The 17,836-nt window shown below is 40.8% G+C and overlaps 2 protein-coding genes across 4 annotated transcripts in view; one reads left to right on the forward strand and one right to left on the reverse strand.

Annotated features, from left to right (window-relative positions):
* Positions 1-17,836, reverse strand: part of DDAH1 (dimethylarginine dimethylaminohydrolase 1) — a 336,716-nt gene that overhangs the window by 43,760 nt on the left and 275,120 nt on the right. The gene's annotated exons all lie outside the window — the stretch shown is intronic.
* Positions 4,156-17,836, forward strand: part of DNAI3 (dynein axonemal intermediate chain 3) — a 60,883-nt gene continuing 47,202 nt past the window's right edge. For all 3 annotated transcript variants that reach the window (XR_006103428.1, XM_042462191.1, XM_042462193.1), the window contains exons 1-2: positions 4,156-4,285; positions 5,127-5,189. The gene's annotated coding sequence lies outside the window, so the exon portion shown is untranslated. The remainder of the gene's footprint in view (positions 4,286-5,126; positions 5,190-17,836) is intronic.

Consider the following 17,836-nt stretch of genomic DNA (forward strand, 5'->3'; position numbering starts at 1 on the left):
GTGTGAACAACCCTGAAATAACCCAATTTCCATACTGGGTTATTTCGTAGTGTGCATGACCCCCAAACAATCATACACACCCAAACACAAACCTACAGTGTGTCTTTTTTCCGTTCTGTTATTGAATTTTATTCATTGTTATTTATTTTTACTTCGCATTGGTCATTCAGAGTTCTACATAAATACACAATTGTTCAAAATCCACCTCTTGCATTTCACCCAAGGGATAATGGATAGTCTGGAGCACCCATGGGATAATAGGCAGCTGGAGCAGTGCCATAGTGTTCTCTTTGACCCATTATAATTACTGCGATACTTAGGTAATCAACAAGGAAACATGTACTATACTAAAACTGTATAGTCTTAAGGTTTCCTTTTCAAGATTACATACTTGGATTCATAGTGTTCTGAGCCTGCATCTTTCTCATAAGATGCAGGCTACAAAAAGCACATCTACCTACATGACTTCCCCTTGAGATTTCAAGCACATCTATAGATTAAACAAACAACAAACCATACTTTGGTAGCCAAATGCAATATACAGTACAAGCATATTTCTTTCCACTGCATGCACACACATTCATACAAATCACAAGAAATGCTGCTATTGATATTACAATGGGCCCTTGGTATTGATTCCAGGACTCCCTGTGGACATCAAAACCCATGGCTGCTTAAGTCCCATTATAGACAATGGTGTAGTAAAATGGTGTCCTGTCATAAAATAGCAAAAACAAGGGTTGCTTTTCTCGATATTTATTTTAATTTAATATAATTTTATTTTTAGGGGGTAATATTTTCAAGTCGTGGATAGCTGAATCCGTGCATGCAGAACCCATGGATACAGAGGGCCGACTTTACTTCACTATTCAAGTTCATTCAGCTCGCCCCTGTTCAGGGCTCCATCATGGTTGGTTTTTCAGTAAATTTTTAAATAAGCATGTACTGTATATTTTTCCTTCAGCACTGAGTAAAACCATGACATCTAAGGGTCAGGGGTAAGAATTCCACATGACAAAAAGTGTTATTTCAGTAGCACTCACTGACATTGAACATGCATCGCAATTCAGAAATGAAGTGCTGGATGGATGAATAATAATGACATTTATTTCTAATGCTCTTTCCACCAATGGAAAGACCGTCAAACATGCACATTCAAATACAAAGACAATAAAACATAACACTATAACCCACCCACCCCTCCAACATCCCACCAGCCACTTGAGCAGGGGTAGGCAGCCTTTTTGAGCCGGGGGCCGGGTTGCTGTCCCTCAGACAACTGGGGGGCCGAAGCCAAAAAATAAATAATTAAATATTTTTTTTAAAAAAATTAAATATATAAATAAACCAGGACAAATGTAGGACAACATTTTCAAATGGAAGACACTTTTTTAAAAAAATGGAGGACACACGAAAAAATTTGCTGATTTTTAAATTTTTTAAAAATATAAATGCATGTTTCTGAGGCTTCTATAGACAATTACCCCCCAAAGGTCCCGGCAGCAATCGGCGGCAGGACCGGGCTGGGGCCGGTCCCAAGGCCTTGCCGGGCCGCAGGTTGCCTACCCCTGCACTTGAGGAACAACTCAGCAACTTAATCTGGAAAATCAAATAGGCCTTTTCCAAGATCACTCAGTGGGTTTCATGGCTGAGCTGGAAAAGAATAGCGTTTAATGTTCTGAGACAGTGTAGTGTAGCGGTTTGAGCCTTGGACTATGACACTGGAGACCAGGGTTCAAATCCCCACTCAGCCATGGAAACTCACTGGGTGACCTTGAGCACATTGCACTCTCTCAGCCACAGAGGAAGGCAAAGGCAGATCTCCTCTGAACAAATCTTGCCAAGAAAACCCCATGACAAGTTTGCCAGAACCCGGAAACAACTTGGAGGCACACAGGAACAAATGTTCTGTTTAATGAAATCTCCTTTCCAGTCACAAAGTTACAATTATAAACCACAGTCCCTTGGCATTGCGCAGAGATGGGGTGGGAGGAGGAGATGTGCCCTGAATGGCTCCTTTTGACTGTACCTTCGCAAACAAAGTGATGGGAAAGCTTAAGCATAATTATGCTATTAAAGTTATGAGAGAACAGTTTGAAAAGAACAGCCTTTCGGTTGTAAGTCAACCATCAACACGAAGACAGAAAGGATTCTGTTACGAAAGGGAATGCAACCTTTGGTTGCAAAAATTGGCTTGCTTCCACCACAGAGGCAGGGTGAGCAGGGGTCCTCCTTTTCCAGGACATGGCCTACATTTCAACCTTCTGTCCAGGAAGAATGTCAAAATGGCCTCCATTTTGAGCATGGCTATAAAGCCCGTTGAGTAGCACATTTGCAGTTCCCATTTGAGAAATTAATCTACTTGCAGCCTATTCTCACTGAAAATAGGGGGACAGGATGGATTCTTCTAGAGTTCTTTTTTCCTAGGAGCAGCCGCAGACAGCAGTCGCACCCAGAGCTTTGTTTTTTGGAGGGGAAAATGACAGCCAATGTGTTAGGCACTGGACTGCTTGAGGACACAATGTTAAGGTTTTTTCCTCTTAATTTCAGCACTATGGGCAAATGAAAAGGAATAGTTTAAATGTAGATTCAGTCAAGGGTTTATTGCTAGAAAAGTACAATTCTAAGTATTTTTCTTGCTCAGAGTTCTTCAAATACCTTGCAAGGCAACAAAGCAGTTTAACAAAGGTAGGTATATCAGAAAAATATAGCAGGGTGCATAACAAAATACAGTACAGTGCTACCTCGGGTTACGAAATTAATTCGTTCCGCCGCCCCGTTCGTAACCCAATGCATTTCGCAACCCGAAAAGGCTTTCCGTTAGCGCTGGAAAGCCGCGCGTTTGAATTTCGCGCCGAAAAAAATTTCGTAACCCGAAAAAACCTTCGTATCCCGGAACAGTTTTTTCCAATCTAACTTTTTCGTATCCCGGAAATTTTGTAACGCGATCAATTCGTATCCCGGGGTACCACTGTATTGTATTATAGCTGTAAATAAACTGTATGTAATGAATTTATATTTAAATGAGTGTTTTTCTAATTTATTTGGTAACAGCCTACATTTTTCTTCAGTGTCCTACATTTTACGGTGCAATGTCCTCATTTGTGGTTAGGATATCTGGTCACCCTCCTTGGTAGGCATTTTTAAAATTATAATTATTTATTTCTGGAATGAAATAGCAAAGAAGGGAGTGCCATGGTCTCCAGGATGAAGCAGAAGAAGGAGGGTTTGTAGAGCTGTTGTTGTTGTTGTTGTGTGCCTTCAAGTCATTTCCAACTTATGGTGAACCTATGGTAAATCTATCATGGAGTCTTCTTGGCAGATTCTTCAGAGGGAGTCTGCCATTGCCTTCCTCTGAGGCTGAGAGAGTGTGACTTGTCCAAGGTCACCCAGTGGGTTTCTGTGGAGAGAGATTAGAAAACTGAAATGCAACCTTTCCTTCTCTATTGGCTGCAAAACGCCCAATGATCTGAATCCTTGCAATTTGTACTAAAGGGACCCCAGGGTTACCAGATGCCCTAACCATAAAAGAGGACAAGGTACCACATAATGTAGGACCTTCACTAGAAATGGAAGACACGACCAAATAAAAGCTAAAAACATTCATAGAAAGATAAATTCATTCTTCCTAGTCATTCTGAAATTCCTCCTGGACAGAAAATGAAAACTCAAAACTGTCATATATGTATGTCGTATAAATGTATACTTTTTAGTCCTGCTCAAAATGGAGGACGCTTTGAAATTCCTCCTGGACAGAAAATAAAAGCTAAAAACACTCCTATCCATGTAAATTCATGCTTTTTTAATCATGCTCAAAATGGAGGACATTTTGGAATTCCTCCTGGATAGAAAACAAAAGCTCAAAGTACTCTTATAACTGTAAATACATGCTTTTTAGTCATGCTCAAAATGGAGGGCATTTTGAAACTCCTCATGGATGGGAGGCTGAAATGTAGGGCAAGTCTTGGAAAAGAGGGACCTGTCAGATCACCCTGACATCCCTCCCCATCATGCTCCCTCTTCTACTAGAGGTTATGAGAGGATTGCAGCAGTGCATGCTGGGACCTGTAGTCCACACTCTGCTTCACAGAGAGCAGTTCCTTAGGCTTTGTCAAAGAAGCGTCCAATAGCTGTTCAGGAGGGGCGGGCTGAGTTGGGAGAATGCTCATTGGCCGGCGGAAGTGCCACTCTGGAGTGGTTGTTGGTTGGCCCTAGCAACTGAAGGACGCCTTTCTGCAGAGAGAGAAACAGAGGGAGGAAGAGGGGGAAGTCCATTTGCAAACAGGTGAGCAATTTCTACCTGGAGGAAGGAGAGATGTACTAAAGCTTTATGTGGGGCATCCTGAGTTCCCCATGGAGTAATGAGCTAGTTGCAGAGCTTGCAGAAAGGAGCATGCAAGAGGCAAAATTGTTGTTGTTATTATTGTTGTTGTGTGCCTTCAAGTCATTTCTGGCTTATGGCACCCTAAAGTGAACCTCTCCTGGGGTTTTCTTGGCAAGATTTGTTCAGAAGAGGCTTGCCATGAGGCTGAGAGAGTGTGACTTGGCCAAGGTCACCCACTGGGTTTCCATGGCCAAGCAGGGATTCGAACCCTGTTCTCCGGAGGCATAGTCTAACCCTCAAACCGCTACGGCACAGTGGGTCTCGCAAGAGGAAATTCCAAATCCTAAATCTGTCCACTTCTCCCTTGACAAAACATTTTGAAGAGTATGATGCGAGCTTTGTTTCTTCCCATTATACCCATTGCTTAGAAAGGAACTTACTGGCTTAATTCCATCTTGTCCTGTGCTCAGCACAGGTATAAACCCCCAGATGTGAAGCTGTCCAGATGTTGTTGGACTGCAGCTCCTATAATCTTCCGCCATTGGCTATTCTGTTTTGGGTTAATGGGTGATGCAGTCTAGCAACCCCTGTGCAAGAAAATGGCGGCAGTTGGTGGCTGCCATGTCATTGGAGTGGTGAATCCATTCCAGGTTTTAATAACTTTTATTTATAAGGTCGTTCTTACCAAAGGGAAGAACATCAGACATATATAGTCACTCAAGAACAAAGCAATAAAATACTGTAACATATTAAAAATAATATACCAAATGTACTAAAAACAAAATCTTCTCACCTGTCTTAGGTACACTCAGCAGCTTAATCCGGACAATCGAAGTGGAAGGTCTTCAACCATTTACAAAAGCAGGTAAGATCCTACTCCCACCAAAGATGCAAAAAAAAAAAAAAAAAAAAGACTGTTCCACAAATGTGGAGGCTCGCAGCCTTGATAGAGCCGTATGCATTGGTGGAACCAATAATCTTTTGCCTGTAGATTTTAACTTCCTACATGGTACATAGCATGGTGTAGTGGTTTGAGCATTGGATTACAACTGGAGATCAAGGTTTGATTTCATGGTTCAGTCATGAAACCCATTGGGTGACCTTGGGCAGGTCACACTCTCTCAGCCCCAGGAGAGGGCAATGGCTAACTTCCTCTGAACAAACCTTAGGGTCAACATAAATTGGAAATTACCTGAAAGCACACCACACATACCAGTTGCCAGATACTTGGAGGGATGTTAAAGCACAGGGCCTTAAATACCAGGGGTCTTAAATACCAGTATTTAAGCTAAGCAGGATTGGGCCTGGTTTGGACTTTGGTGGAAGACCACCAGGGAATATCACAGACTTCAGCTACGGCCAGGAAAGAACTCTGCCTGAAACCCTAGAGCTCAGTGCCACTCAGAGCTGACAATACTGAGCAAGATGGATGAATGGTCTGACTCAAGAGCTGTCTTATCTTATGTGCTTTGGCGGTTCCACATCAGTGGGACAATGAACTATTTAAATCTGTTTAGGAGGGAGGATCAGCACCTTGAACTTCTGGGGCCTTGAGCCCCCAGTTAAAACCAGGAGTGAATTCATTGTCCCACCTACATGGAGCCACCAACCACCAAAGCACATAAAACAAGACAGCTGCCTTCTCCTGAGTCAGACCATTAATCCATCTAGCTCAGTATTGTCAGCTCTAACTGGCACCGACCTCCATGGTTTCAGGCAGGGTTCTTTCCTGACTGTACTTAAAGGTCCCTGAAATTTCCTGGTGGTCTTCCATCAAAGTTCAAACCAGGCCCAACACTGCTTAGCTTCCAAAATTGGACAAGATCATGTGAGTTCAGGGTGACATTAGACATCTAAATAGCTACACTTTCTTCATCCATGCAGTGGTTCCCACTCCATTTATTTTGGACTTCAGATCCCAGAAGCCCTAGTCAACTTGGCCAACAGTCAGCAATTAGGGATACTGAAGTCCAAAACATCTGGAGTACCAAAGGTTGGGAACCACTACACTGCACTAATTCATAAGGGGTAAACAATATGGGAGTCTTAAGATGATTTTGACTACTAGTACTACCATCTTTGACCATTGACAATGCTGGCTGGGGCTTGTGGAACTTACGAACCAATATAATACGGAAGTTATCAGATTAACTGTTGCATTATGTGAATCTAAGGCCAGCTGAGATTTGGCTTCTTTACTTTGGTTTGAGCAACAACAAAGATTATTGTTTGTTTGTTTGCTTCATTTGTATTATGCCGCCTTTCTCCCAGAAGGGATCCAAGGGGGCTCACAGGTAAAAAGCATTTCAAAAACAATACAATAAAAACATAAAACATTTAAAATAATCTAAAAACCATATAAAACCACATAAAAATATTACAGAAGCTAAAAGGGACAACCAACACACACACACCCCCTACACAAAAGCCACCCTAGATGTAAGGAGATGTTTTGTACAGAGCAAAGCAGTCCAAGATATTTTTGTTATCTAAGGTGGAGCAGCAAACAGTGCCTTTCCCTTTGAGGCAAGATGCATAATACCTGTATCAAAGGCCAATCAAGTTATTTTGGTACTGGGGGCAGAAAATCCCACAAGATCCTGTTCCTGTCCTCCCCAATCCCTGACTGCAAAAATAAAAGAGTAGCAAAGTAAATAAGTAATAATATGCTACCATTTCATATCACCAAAGATAAGTTGCCTGATATAGCCACCTCCTTCTGGATAATGGTGAGGCCTACAGGCAGCATATTTCCAAGACAGTAGAATTCTTTCTCATGGCATTACCTTTTGAATAAGACAGAACTGGGGAACATCTGGACTTGGATTTCTGAAACTTTCATCTAGCCTACATAGCCAGTGCTGGTGGTAATGAAAATTGTAATCTGACAACAATTGGAGGGCCACAATTTCCCCCATCCTGGAATAGGAAAGACTGCCTTTGACTTCATGTATGCAAGATGCAAAGGATTTTTTTTTCTGCCACTGATCTGTGTCATCTTGTCACAGAAGGCAAAGAGCAATGAGAAGTAGAATTATCAGGGAGATTAGGAGGTCACTACAGATGATGATGGAAAATCCATACATGGCATTTGTCAGGCTTCAAGACTCATTGATCTGGTTCACCTACAACTCAGGTGGCAATCTGGCACAAACAGCAGGACAAGGAAATTACAGTACCAGTAGGGATGGTAATCTCAATAGAGGAATATAACACAAAATTACACAGTGTGTCACCTCTCTTCCTACAGCACTTGACTTGCAGTACCTGAAAATCCTGTTCAGTCCTGAAGGAAAAAAGGAGGTGAAACATTTATAGTACTGAAGTACAGTATAAGGCTTTCTGGCTTGGCAGTGGTCCCTAGGGCTGACCAGACAGTCCAGAAGAAGGTCTAATGCCCAACTATGATGCATGTGTCTAATCTTTCACAGTAGTATCATTCTTTGTCCATTGCCTTGTAAAACTGGTGATTTATAAAGGGGAAAAATATGATGTGCAAAATTTGAAATCCCATATGAACATTTTTAAGCAGTTCAGGAGCAGTTCAAAACTGCTGCCAGGTGGGCTAGGAAACAAAGATGGACTCCTTGGGAGTTGCTCCCACTTCTGCCAAGCAGAGTGGCCTTACCATGAGAGCAAAGGACAAATGTTTTCTTGCCACCAGCCAACTGAGTCTGGAAAGACCCTCCTTTATTCTCCCTGCCCACCACATGAAATGGCTGCCTCATTGTCCTGCCCTTCTTGTCTGCCAGTCTCTTGTGCCACTGAGAACACTGTAGCTGTGTCCCCGAGACATCCCTCCATCAGACGGGAGATCTTCAGACTCTCCAGATCAGCAGTAAATTATAGAACCAGAGAACTTAAAGAGACCCCAAGGGCTATTCAATCCAACCCCCTGCTATGCAGGAAGACACAAAGCATTCCCGACAGATGGCCATCCATCTTTTTTTAAAGATCTCAAGAAGAAGACGCCACTACACTGCTAATTTGAATTCTAGACTACGAAGGATATGTACTCATATGATAATTTGTTTTGCATGCGCACTACTTTGGCTTTGGAATGGGCTCTGTGTTCTTCTGTGCGTTTGATAACCATTCGCATAATAGCGTTCATTTTAGAATTGGCCCTACTTTCTTTTCTTTTAAAATTGGGAGACATTCCTCCCGTGTGATAATGTCCTCAGTGAGAGGACATGATTGGTACATCTACAGAGCTCTAATGTCTGCAACAATGTTAGTTGGGGATAGTAGACCTGGTTGGAGATTTATATACAGTATTGTCCTTTTTTTTTTTTTTGTAGTTATAGAAGTAATAATGAACTTCTTCTTTATAGGTATTGGGTAAGTTAATTTTGTACTACGGATCCAAGAGCCTCCCATCCAGCAAGGTTGTACCCTAGTAATGTAAATTTTCCAAGCTCTGAATACACACACAAACAAACCCAGAAGGCTGTGGTAATGTCCAAAATTAATTTTCTTTCAATTTGTTGTTCTGTGATCTCAGGGGGGAAAACAAGTGGTCACTGCTTATCTACAAACCATGTAATCTGTAAACTGCTTTTTAGGCTACTGTCATGTGGGATCTGCCTTTGAAGAGTGTTCAAAAATTGTAGCCAGTCCAGAATTGTGCGGACAGACTCTTCACAGAGGGAGCATGTGGCAGCTTCTATTCTGTTTTATGGCATAATTGCACTTTTGAGATAGCCTTGTTAGTTTGTTTCTACATAAAATTGGACTTAAAGAAGTAGATTGATACTCATGAAAGCTCATGTTGAAATAAATCAGTTAGGCTGCATCCACAATGCAGAAATAATCCAGTTTGACACCACTTTAACTGCCCTGGCTCAATGCTAGGGTATTCTGGGAAATGTAGCCTAGTGAAACATTTAGCCTTCTCTGTTAAAGAGCTCTGGTGCCACAACAAACTATAATTCCCAGAATTCCATAGCACTGAGCCATGGCAGTTAAAGTGGTGCCATACTGAGTTATTTCTGCAGTGCAGATGCAGCCCTAGTCGCAAAGATGCTTCTTTTCCCCCATCCCACCACTTTCCATTTTATGGACATAAATTAAATTGGTTATGACATACAAAGCCCAAGGCTTGTGGCAAGAGGGAGATGGAAAGTGAAAATGGCTGAAGTTTTACTTGGACTTAGCACCGTGAGTCCACTTTAACTGCCATGGCTAATTATTAATGAGGAAGAGCACACAAGCTAGAATCAGTTGCAGCAGTTTGCTTTTGCCAAAGCCTTCTGAATAAGGCAAGATTTGACCCCTTCCTCTTTGCTCCCTCTGCTAAGTTAATTGAGTACAAACTACTTTTGCACTTTGAACTCCATTCACCAAGAACTTGAACTCTGTTTGCAGGAACTGAAGTAAGCTGAGGACACAGGAGGAAAGTGGGAGGAGAGAAAGAGGGCATTTTAAAAACAGCTGAAAAGAAGAGGCATTATTCCATACTGTCTCTGTGTAATGAGGAGAACTGCAAGTTCATGACTCTTACCAGCTTAACTCCTGGCCAAGGTCTAACCCAAAACACAAGCTACCTGGGTTATCAAAATAAATAAATAAATCCATACTACTCTAGACCAGTGGTTCCCAACCTTCCTAATGCCGCGACCCTTTAATACAGTTCCTCATGTTGTGGTGACCCAAACCCATGAAATTATTTTCATTGCTACTTCATAACTGTAATTAAATAGGTGCTTTCCAATGGTCTTAGGCGACCCCCATGAAAGGGTCATTCGACCCCCAAAGGGGTCCTGACCCACAGGTTGGGAACCACTGCTCTAGACCATCTGTTAGAGAGCCAGTGTGGTGTAGTAGTTTGAATGTTGAACTATAACTTTGGTGACCAGGGTTCAATTCCTGCTCGGCGATAAAACCCACTGGGTGACTTTGGGCAAGTCACATGCTCTCAAACTCAAGGGAAGACAATGTCAAGAAAACCCAATGATAGGGTCACCATACGTCTGAAACAACTTGATGGCATGTAACAACAACAAAGACCATCTATTAACTGCCATTCCACTTCCCCAGAAATACAGTAAACCAAATATCTTCCGCAGTTCCTATCATTCTAGCAGCTATAACTTAGGATTGAGAAATCTCTGACCACTCAAAGGCTGATGGGTATTAGGCTAATGTATGTCTGAAGACATTTACTATCCTGGCTGGAGCTGACATAAATGGGAATTCAATAATATCCAGAGGGCAATAGGTTCCCCAGCCTCACTTTAGTTCTCCTATTTCTTATTAAATGCTTTGAAGCTTTCTAGCATCCACTCTTCTAGTATTCTCTATGCAATGGCTCTGATATTAACATTCACTTGGTCCTGCCACCATCACAGGCTTGCTTGGTGAGGACACGAGAGAGAGAGAGAGAGAGAGAGAGAGAGAGAGAGAGAGCCTTCTTGGTGGCTGCTCCCACCTTCTGGAACTCCCTTCCATGGAAGGCTAGCCTGGCCCCCTTCATTGCTTTCCATTTGCTGGCAGGCAAAGACCTTTTTCTTTAAGCAGGCTTTTAAAGGAGTCAGCAGAGAAAACTGTGTTACATTTCCCCCCCAACTTTTATATGTTTTTAAATGATTTTATATTTTTAATGTGGATTTTCAATTTTTTTTAAATTATGGAGGTTTCTTTAAACTGACTTTTGGGGGGACCACCTTAGTAGAAAGGCGACATAGAAATTAAATAATGAAACTTAAATCTCTGCTCATACCTACAAAACCTCATTAAAACTGGCATCCAGTCCTGTTTTTTGGTAATAGTTTTTTTAAAAACAGTGCAGAAGGGATGTAAGAAAAATGCCTTGGTGGGTCACTTAACAAAGCACAGGAATTTAAGCAGGAGGGCTAACTGCCAAAGATTGGGGAGCCCACTATTCCTGTGCTTCATCCCCAATTATTTATTTCTTCATATTTTAATGTAGGATGATTCCATGCCATCTGTTCGGTTGGGAATAATTTTGCTATGGTTTTGTTCCTTTCTAACCTGTTTTAGGCCCAAAAGGGACTTTTTTCAAAGGAGGGTATGGGGCATTTATAATTAAAAATAAAATTTAAAAACCCAAGGAGGTTGTTAGGGGCTCTTGGGGGTCTTGGCTATTATATTGAAGTGGAAGTAGTTATGCAGAAGAGGGAAAAAATTGTTAGTAGGTGTTTATGGCCCTCAGGAGAAAAAAGAAAAGTTTTTTCAACAACTTTATAATAGTGTTATAGAATTTGATTATATGGAAATATTAATGATGGGTGACTGGAACGCAGTTATTAATCCTAAGTTAGATAGATCCAACTGTGAAGGAAAGGGAAAAAACCAAGGAAAATTTCCTATTTCATTTTTTAAGTTAATGGAAAATCTTTAACTGGTAGACATAGGGAGACATCTTTATGCAGAAGCAAAAGATTACACCTTTTTTTCTAATAGACATAAGTCCTTTTCTAAAATTGATTTTTTAAAAAGTTTCCAAAACACTATGTGTGCAAACTTTGAAAATGGACATTTTACCTAAATCTCTATCAGACCATAACCCTATAACCCTGAAATTAAAAACAAAACAAAACATTTAACTGGACACTGAATGAGAAACTGCTGCAAAACCCTATGATCATAGAAAAGGCAAAACAAACACTCATATGGAACTTTAAAGAAAATGCGGAAAAAGAATCAGATTATATGATAACTTGGGAAGCTTTTAAAATGGTCATGAGGGGCTTTTTATGAAACAAAATTGTGAATATAAGAAGCGTGAAGAAAACACACAAAAGAAGAATTGAAAAAAGGAAGAAGATAAGATAAAGATATTAAATGAAATTAAAATTTTACAAAAGCAATTGTCAATCCTACTAACAGAATATATAGAAATTAAATTGAAATACCTTAAACTAAAAAAATTTCAGTATACCAACAAACCTGGGAAATGGTTGGCTTATAAACTCAGGGAAAGGAAAGGATAAAAAGGATAAAAAAGGAAAAAGAAGATTCAGGATGGAAAATCTACCCTTACAGAGCAAAATAAAATAAAAAAGACCTTCCAGAAATATTATGAAAAATTATACAATCCAGAAAAAGAAGATATAGGTAAACTACTTCAATATGTTAAAAATTTACCAAAAATAACGGTGGATCAAAAATCTTGTTTGAACCAACCCATCTCCAACATGGAGATGTTGAATGCTATAAAGAACAGTAAATCTAACAATGCCCCAGGCCCAGATGGCTTTTCCTCTTTGTAGTATAAAACATTTCAAACAGAATTAGTTCAACCCCTGAGATGATGAATAATCCCCCCAACTTGGAAAAAGCGGTAATCGTGGTGATTCCTAAAGAAGACAGACCTAACACAAGTCAAGAATTTTAGACCAATATCCTTGCTAAACAATGACTATAAATTGTTCGTGAATATCTTTGCTGAAAGAATGAAAAAAATAATAATAACATCATTGATACATAGAGATCAAAGGGGATTTATACCTAAAAGATACGTTAAAGATAATATTAGACATTATTTAGACTTGGTTGAATATCATGAGGTCCATATAGATTTAAAAAATGGCAGCCTTTTTTTTATATCAAGAAGGCCTTCGATAATGTATCTTGGAAATGATTACTTTGTGTTATGGAAGAGTTTGGAGTGGGGGATAAATTTCTGGAGTGGGTGAAAGCTATATATCAGAAACAACATGCTAGATTGAATATAAATGGGGAAAGAACTGATTTGATAAATATCTGTAAAAACCTGAATTTATCATTGTTGGGTAGGATTGCTGTGCTAAAAATGAATATTCTGCCAAAATGTCTTTTTCTGTTCCAGACAATTCCAATTATTAAAAAGGAAATGCCTTTCAAAGAATGACAAAGAGGGATTTCGAAATTTGTATGGAAGGGGAGGAAAGCGAGGATAAAAATGAAGTATCTTCAAGACGCAAAAGAGAGGGGTGGGCTTGCCATGCTGAATCTCAAGCTGTATTTTGAAGCAGAGTGTTTGACTTGGATAAAGGATTGGCTCAGTCTAAAAGATGGAATCTGGAAAGTATGAACCTAAGATTTGGCTGGCATGCCTACCTATTTTACGATAAGGTCAAAGCAAACCAAGACTTTAACAATCATTTTGTAAGAAATATAAAAAGCGGATTTGTACAAAAATTCCCCTCTGGGTATCTGTTCATGAGGTTTTTTTTCAAATATAATCCAAAAAAGGATGCAAATTGGCTCACTTATAAAGATCTAACTCAACTTGCAGGAGAAGAACTTGTCAAGAGATCAATGAACAGGATTATGAAGTTTCATGGGTTTTTTTTTATAGACAGCTGAAAGAGTGTTTCCTTATGGATAATAAACAATATGGTATTGGGAATTCTGAATCAGAGCTAGAACAAGAGTTAATGTCAAATAAGAAAGCTTTATTAGCACGATTGTACAGTTGTATCTTAAAGATTTACACAGAGCAAGAAATTATTAAGGAAAATATGATTAGATGGTCCCAGAATGTTGGTTTTGTAACTGAATTAGATGAGTTGGAATATACCTGGAGAAAAAGATTGAATTATACCTGTAGTCAGTATTTGACCCCAGAGAAAATAAGTAAAATACATAATAATTCTTGTAATGTATGTTGGAAGTGTGAAAAGGAACGGGGCTCATTGTATCATATGTGGTAGACATGTGGGAAAGCGAAACAATTCTGGAAATTGATTTTTATTTATTTTTTTGAAATTAACAAAGTTATATCTATATCTCTCAAGCTCTCACCTGAAATCTTTTTGCTTAATATAATAGAACAATCTTTAGGGGAAAAAAGTATAGTAAAATATTATTTTATATGTTATCAGCTGTAAGAATAGTGTATGTTCAAAGATGGAGGTCAAAAGAAATACCTTTGAAAGAAGACTGGACATTTAAACTAACGGATATGATGGAATTGGACAAACTCTCAAGAGGAATCAGGAATGAACTCTTGAATTTGTATAAAGAAGATTGGAATATCTCCAGAAATGCTGAGGGAATAATGCAACTTTGGGGACGGATTTAAACTAATTGGAGACATTTTGTTTGATCCACAGAGTTATAACATTTGAGAATCAGAAATAGGAGGAGAGGTACAAACTCCAGTGATGTTTCGTTCATTTTCTTTAAGGCGATTTTGTATTATTTATCTAACTTAGATGAGGCTTGTTTGAGTAAATAATCAGTGTACTAAAATAAGCTGAACAACAAACATGCATTTACTAATAGATAACTGAAAGTAAACGAGATAGATATAAGATTTAGTTTTGATAGTTTGGAAGTAACAAATGCAGAATGTGAGAATTTTGTCTTTGTTATTGTATTTATTGTTTGTGATATTGTTATGTATCTTATGTGATATGTGTTATTGGGAATGATTGATAATTTTTAATACCTGTTTTAAAATTAATACAAACTAATATTAAAAATATTAATATTCCTTGGGGGAAATTTTAATTTTTAAATAAAAATATCCCACTCCTGATTTAAATTAAAAGGAAGACTCTTTTTGTTACACCTACCATCCTCAATCTAATGTCCTCCAGGCAGCATGGATATAATTCTCATCAGCTATAGCCAGCAGGGCCTGCAATGAGACTTGATGGGAATTATAGTCCAAATAGCTGAAGGGCAATAGACTGGATAAGGATGGTTGAGATTTCCATATAATAATTGGAAAGCTGCATGTATTCTGAAGAAGCAAGGATCTTTCCATGAAGCTCCTGTGACATTTCTGCTTTTGGGGTTATGTATATTTTTTAAAAAATAAAAAGCTTCATGTTTTGCCCCTGTGTATTTTGATGATTCAGTTCTTTTGCCTCAAATAAATTGCAGCTTTTAATGGGTACTGCACATAAACATGACATTTAAATTGTTCAATCTGGTCACTAATTAATCACTTTTCTTTCTTGATACGGACAGCACCTGAGTCTTTGCTGATAACTAATTAACTTTCCCCCCTTGAGCACATAGCAACATAAGAGTTCAGTTTTGTTAACATTAAATATTTCAGTCCATTAGATAATTAGAAGAACACACTGCTCTCACACTGCTTTTGCTACTTTGTGGTCTAAATTAATATAGATTATGAAATACAAAGTTAATAGCCACTCTCTAACATTTGCTTTTGCAAGGTATATTTAAACATTATTTTGTTATTCCAGTTACAAGTTGAGCCAGTGTGGTGTAGTGGTTTGTGCATTGGATTTGGAATCAAGACCAGGGTTCGAACCCTGCTCAACTTCAGAGGTTGGCAATGGTAAATCCTCTGTGATGATACTTGCCATGAAAAACCCATGATAGGGTCGCCATAAATTGGAAATGACTTGAAGGCACACAACAACAAACATAGGTTCATTAAATATACAAATGAATCTGCCCTAGTGTTAATAAATGGTGGGGCAAACAGCTACCTTTTGTTCAAATAATGGTTTAATACAGTGGACCCTTGTTATACACTGGGGTGTGGTTCCAAGATCGGCTGTGTATAACAAAATCCGTGGATACTCAAGTCCCATTAAATATAATGACGTAGCAAAATGGTGTCCCTTATAAAAAATGGAAAATCAAGGTTTGATATTTTAAATGTATACTTTTTTGAAACATTTTCAAACTGTGTATGCTTGAATCCATGTATCGAAAATCCATGTATAAGAAGGGCTGACTGTGTAAGTTATTTTTCAATTGCCAGCAGTGATAACTATCAGGACTGAGCCTTTCCACTCCATATAGAGAACTCAGGAGAGTTCTCTCAACCTGGAGACGTTAGCCCCACGTGATCGCCTTGTGGCGCAGGACATGGAGGTGCAAGTCCCAACATGGAGACAGAAGCCCTGCATGATGGTCTGGGTGCCCTGGAGGAGGAGTAGGGGCAGGTCCCAATCTGCAGAGGGAAGCCCCACGCAATGACTTGGAGTCACTGGAGGAGGAGGAGGACGAGGCAAGAGTCCCAACGTGAAGACGGAAGCCCTCATGCTGGCCTGGCAGAGGAGGAAGAGGAGGTGTGAGTCCCAACCTGAAGATGGAAGCCCTGCACTGTTTACTGGCAGCAGTGGAAGTGCAGGAGTTGTAGGGGCGATTCCTAGCATGGCGACGGAAACCACGCCCAATGGCCTGGCCGCGCTGGAGGAGGAGGAGGGACGAGTCCCAGCATTGAGACAGAACCCCATGTGATGGCCTGGCTGCACTGAAGGAGGAGGAGGAGGGGGGCAAGTCCCAACAAGGAGACGGAAGTCCCGTGCTGTGGCCTGGTGGGCAGGAGGAGGAGGGGCGAGCCCCACTTGGAGACAGAAGCTCCGTGCAATGGCCTGGTTGTGCTGGAGGAGGAGGAAGAGGAGGGCCGGATCCCAACCTGGAGATGGAGGCCCCGCACGATGGCCTGGTGGTCATGGAGGAAGAGGAGGAAGAGGGGCAAGTCCCAGGATGGCGACGGAAGCCCCGCCCGATGGCCTGGCCATGCTGGAGGAGGAGGAGGAGGAGGAGGAGGAGGAGGAGGGATGAGTCCCAACGTTTGGACAGAAGCCCCATGCGATGGCCTCGTGGCGCAACAGGAGGAGGGACGAGTCCTAACCTGGAGATGGAAGCCCCACACAGTGGCCTGCCTACACTGAAAGAGGAGTTGGAGGAGGGGCGAGTGCCAACCTGGGTACGGAAGGCCCACACGATGGCCTGGCTGCGCAGGAGGAGGAGGATGAGTCACATCCTGGAGATGGAAGCCCTGAGCGATGGCCTGGCTGTGCTGAAGGAGGAGGAGGAGGAGGAGGAGGAGGAAGAGGGCCTTCTATTTTAATGTCATTTCCTCTTTGTTAATGCTGAACTGGCAAACAGGCTATTCTCAGAAAGAATTATATTAATTGCAGAGTTTGCAACATTTAGCTTTTGGACTACAACCACTAAAACCTTTCAGCCAGTACAGCCACTGAGGGGCTCTGCAGACCGGCAGTTCGGGTCAGGTTGGGGATGGAATTGGGGCATAGCGTCTCCACGATGCAATCCCAGCCTCACCCCCCAGGGTGGCATGATGCCACGCAATGCACTGCGCGACATCACGGTGCTGCGTAGATACGACACAGTGCCAAATGAGCAATGCCAAGCCACGGCAGTGCAGCTATCATGCCCTTTGCAGGACGCAAAAAGGAAACACTTTTTGCAGCTCCTTTTTGTATGCTGCACAGGTCAGATTGCGGCTGCGGTGTGAGGTTGCCACAGCCCCGATTTGGTTGTAATAGGGTTGACTCCAGGCTGCCCTTTCAGGGCTGTGTATACAGCCCCTGAATTATAAGCATAATTTGAAACCACAATGTTAATTCAGATTCTAACTAGCAGTGCAAGAGCAACATCCAAGCAGCACAAATTTATTTGAAGGTGGAAGAGATCCTTGTTTCAGTTTCTTTTTTTCTGTTCTTCACATCTGCCCTGCTTATCCTGTAATAGTTATCCTGAAAGGTAATATCTTGCTCCTCATCTTCATTTTATATGAACTACCACTACTGATTAAGTTGATTACAT

The sequence above is a fragment of the Sceloporus undulatus genome, chromosome 4 (assembly GCF_019175285.1).
Source record: "Sceloporus undulatus isolate JIND9_A2432 ecotype Alabama chromosome 4, SceUnd_v1.1, whole genome shotgun sequence".
In the NCBI taxonomy this organism is placed as follows: domain Eukaryota; kingdom Metazoa; phylum Chordata; class Lepidosauria; order Squamata; family Phrynosomatidae; genus Sceloporus; species Sceloporus undulatus.